The following is a 5,000-nucleotide window of genomic DNA, read 5'->3' as shown; positions in this document are numbered from 1 at the left end:
AAAGGTCAAGCTAAATGTCCAATTCACGTAATCAACCATAAGTTTGGACATCGTTGTCGCAGAGACTTCAAACTTGGTTCATATATGAGTGTAGGAAAATCCACGTCAATCAATACAGGTTAAGGTCAAAGGTCAAGGTCAAGAAATATGCTGCCACGGCGGAGGTCTGCGCTCCACTGAATGCTCCTCTAGTTAGGTACAGTCTTCAAACCATCAACATCGAAGTAAAATTCTCTGGTAAACTAAGGTGCAAAAAAAAAAAAAAAAAAAAAATTCCCAGGAATTAGGATCAATGCCACAGCAGCAGCAGACTGGAATAAAGTGCAAAAGACGATAAAGCCTGGCCATTTTCTTTGCCAATTTTCGCTTTTACATTTTCCCTTTTTACTTCTGTGTGACCCATAATTTATTTCCGGGTCCTCTCCTTCTCCCGGCGCTATTTCTCGCTTCTCTAATTCTTTTTGGTCTCGGTTTCCGAATGTCTATATTTTCGAGAGGATTTTTCGTTCTAGGTTGATTTTTCCAAATTTTTTTTCCTTTTTGGAACTTATATCTCCTACATTTTTTTAACTTACTTTTCCTCCTTTTTTTTCTCATTTTTGGAAATTACATTTCCTATGGTTCTATTTTTCTATCATTTTCTTGTTTGAATATTTTTCATTTTCAAATTTTATTCTATCTATTTCTTGATAATTTCTTTCTCCAATATTCTTATTCTTAAATTATATTTTTTCTTTTTCTTGATCCTTTTTTTTAAATATTCATATTTTCAAATTCCTTTATTTACATTTCTAGATCATCTTTTTTTGCTCCCATAATTTTATTCTGAATTCTATTACTTTTTTATTTTCTTGAATATTCTTATTTTCAATTTATATTTTCTTTATATTTCTTCACTATATTTATTCTAATATTTTTATGTTCAAATTCTATTCTTTACATTTCTTGATTCTTTATTTTCTTGAATATTCTTATTTTCAAAACCTATCATTTACATATTCCCCCTTTTTAAGACCTATCCCCTCTTGGCATTTAAAATTCTAAAGATTTAAAGGTCACTCCTGAATGGCAGAGGAAAGGGACAGTGAGCCCTAGAGACTGACCATCAAGGTAGGACCAGGTAGGGCCAGACAATAGCTGCTGATGAATTAGCAGGTAGCCTACACGTACAAGTTCCCCAAAACCCCTCATCCTTAGTTCACAAGGATGGTGAGCTTGCAGACACTACAAGAAACTATCGACCTTGAGAGGGTCTCGAACCCCAGTCAAGCACATTGCAAGGCAGGGACGTTTTCTATGCTCGTCAAACATTTTCTTATTTCTTTATTCCAATTCTAATATTTACCTCTGCCAACGAAGTTAGAAGGAGGCTATGTTTTCTCCCCTATTTGTGTGTGTGCGTGTTTGTCTGTGAACAGCTTTCTAGCCACAATTTCACTCGTAGATTAGTGAAACGTCCAGGGATTAATTGTGATGTAAAAATCTGGAAATTATTAAGTTTCGGAAGGTCAGGGTCAAAGGTCAAGGTTGCGGTCAAGCAAAATGTCCAAATCCCGTAATCAGCCATAAGTTTAGACATCATTGTCATAGAGACTTCAAAATTTGGTTCATATTTAAGTGTATGAAAATCGACGCCAATTAATACATGTTAAGGTCAAAGGTCAAGGTCAAGGTCAAGATCGAACAAAAGGCTAATAAGCTGCCACGGCTGAGGTTTGCGCTCTACTATGTGCCCCTCTAGTTTTACTTCAGCTTAAAGGTTTAAAGGTTTAAAGGTCGCTCATGAATGGCAGAGGCAAGGGACAGTGACATTGCTCTATCAAGCAGGACAATGCCCTAGAGACTGACCATATATACATATGATCAGCACCCAAGCCCCCTCTCCACCCAAGCTAAGACCATGGAGGGCCAGGCAATGGCTGTTGATGACTCAACATATAGACCCTGCCTGGCTCCTTGGTCCTAGCTTGGGTGGAGAGGGGGCTTGGGTGCTGATCATATGTATATATGGTCAGTCTCTAGGGCATTGTCCTGCTTGATAGAGCAATGTCACTGTCCCTTGCCTCTGCCATTCATGAGCGACCTTTAAACCTTTAAACCTTTATAGGCTCCCCCAAACCTTCCATCTTTAGCTCACAAGGATAGTGAGGTTGCAGCGACCAAAGGAACTAAAGAGTTTGAGCAGGACTCATCCACCCGAAGAAACTAAGTCCCCTTATCCTTCCTTCAAATCAAATCGTCATCATCATAATTCCATTTCAGATAATCTTATCACCATCATTGAGTCCTCCTGAACTTTTCTCTTTCCTCCAGTTAATGGATAATTGACTTCCACGTCTTATCGTATTTATTCTTTAACTCTTCCCTATTCTCTTTATTTTCATATATCTTAGATCCTTCCTAGGATTTGCTCAGTGACCTATCTTGTTCATTTTCCTTTTTGCTAATTCACATATCCTTGTGTTTAACAAAAAAAAAAAGTTTTTTTAATATTTGTCATATTTATTCTCTTACTCTTCCCTATTCTCTCTATTTTTATATATCTCAGATCCTTCCTAGGTTTGCTAAGTCCTTTCTTAATCATTTTCCATTCTGCTAATTCAGAGATTATCATTCATAATTTGTTTAACAAAATTAAAGAAATTGTTAATAATTGAAAGTCATTATTTTCATAAATTGTAGTAAATATTGAAGAAAGGTAACATGTGATCTTCGATATAGCATAGACTGTACCAACCGTGTGTCACACAATTGTACATAATTCCTTTTGTTTATATTATGCTTGTATCTTCGTTCTTCCCTCGCACTCAAACGAACATGAATATTCATGTCTGCTGTTTTGCTCTGAATATTGTCTGTCTCTCGAACATGTTATGTCCTGTTGCCTTGAGGTTTTGTATATAAAGAAGAGTGTTCCTTAATATATAACTCAGTCGTTTCCAACCTGCCTTTGATTTCACAACCCTCTCTCGGCTCCGTCACAAGACTTTCTCATAATCTGTATTAAAGTCTGATAGCTTTTTTTTAAATATTTGAAATATAACCTTAGAAGTGAAACTTCGCCTATGGCAATAGTCTTTGAATTGATAACCTCTATTTGATTCTTGATAATTTCATCTCTATCGTAAAGAGATCTTGTAATAAACGTCTTATAATATGGCCCATTATATATACTCTATATATATACATATATATATACATACATATATTTACACATACATAATATATATGTATGTATGTATATATATATATATATATATATATATATATATATATATATATATATATATATATATATATATATATTCATATATATATACATATATATATGTATATATATTTGCATATAAAGTATATATATATATATATATATATATATATATATATATATATATATATATATATGTGTGTGTGTGTGAGTGTGTGTGTGTGTGTGTGCACGCGCGCGCTTGTTTTAACAAGTCGACATTTCTCGTTTTTTGAAGTGGCTTATTTATTCTATATAATTAAAAAGGTAATTCTATGGACAATTCCATTTATAGTTCCCTTATGAAGCATAAAGTCAAGGGAATTATTTCCATGCATGAAATTATATCAAAGGGAAATTATTACGAGTAATAATTATTGCATTAAAATGTAAAGTTTATAGTTTTTCCTTTTGTATAAATCTGTTTGTTAGATGATATTTATTTTCGATTTCTGTATTTTAGTAAACTTCTCAGTACTTATAATCTTTTCCCCTCATACGAAAGTATAAATTCTATTATTATTATTATTATTATTATTATTATTATTATTATTATTATTATTATTGTAGTTGTTATTGTTGTTTTTGTTGTTGTTTTTTAGGGTTGTTGTTGTTGTTTGCCGTTTCTGCATTTATGTCTAGTTATGCAGTTATTTTTGATTACAAGAATCAAAGGAAAAAATATATTTTGAATTTTACGAATTTTCTAATAAGTGATGCCAATTAAAATAAGATTATCAATAAGTGATGCCAATTACAATAAGAAGATTATCAATAATTGATGCCAATTACAATAAGATTATCAATAAGTGATTTCAATTAAAAGAAGAACTTAACTTTTAGGGAGAAAGAATAAATAGACTGATTGATCAGCAATAACACAATATTTATCAACATATATATCATTTCCTATTTTATTATTTTGCTTATTTTTTTCTACAATTAATATTTTAACTCGTTCGTTTGTACCTCCTTTCTATATTATTTTCACGTTTTTATAGTTTATATATGAAAGATTTATTTTAATATTATTATTGTTCTTATACTTCTCTTGTAGTTTTTCCTTATTTCCTTTCCTCACTGGACTATTTTTCCCTGTTGGGGCCCTCGGGCTTATAGCATCCCGCTCTTCCAACTAGGGTTGAAGCTTAGCAAGTAACAATAATAATAAATACATATTAAATACTAATATTGGCCTCCCTCGAGTTATTTTCAAGTTTTTATAGTTTATAAATGAAAGATATATTTCAATATAATTTTTGTACTTGAACTTCTCTTCTACTTTTCCCTTATTTCCCCTCCTCACTGGGCTATTTTCCCTGTTGGAGCCCTCGGGCTTATAGCATCCTGATTTTCCAACTAGGGTTAAAGCTTAGCAAGTAATAATAACAATAAATATATATTAAATAATAATTTTTGCTTGCGAAACCGAGGGAGTTATTTTCACCAACATGGCTGCATTAAATTCCCCAAGTTAATTAGGCTGAATTTTAAACCCAGATTTATATGTGAGCAAACTTGAATACTTTACTAAAAAAAATTCCATAAATTTGGTTTACCCCTAAAAAAAATTATTTATAAAATTAATGTACTCAATTTATATATCATATACTCGATATCTTATTTCATATTGGTGATGAAATATTATTCAGTTTTAATGTTTTTACTGTCCTAAAAGTATCTTATTCTTTAATTGCTCATTATTTCTCTTATAGTATATGTATGTCTTTATTTCCTTTCCTCATTGGGTTAT

At 31.9% G+C, this 5,000-nt stretch overlaps 1 pseudogene; it reads right to left on the bottom strand.

The window, feature by feature from the left end:
• Positions 1 to 5,000, bottom strand: part of LOC137618535 (uncharacterized) — a 127,642-nt pseudogene that overhangs the window by 65,962 nt on the left and 56,680 nt on the right.

This window comes from Palaemon carinicauda, chromosome 24 (genome assembly GCF_036898095.1).
Source record: "Palaemon carinicauda isolate YSFRI2023 chromosome 24, ASM3689809v2, whole genome shotgun sequence".
NCBI classification, from domain to species: Eukaryota; Metazoa; Arthropoda; class Malacostraca; order Decapoda; family Palaemonidae; genus Palaemon; species Palaemon carinicauda.
Note: the sequence above shows the minus strand (reverse complement) of the source record. Positions and strands in the feature narration are given on the sequence as shown.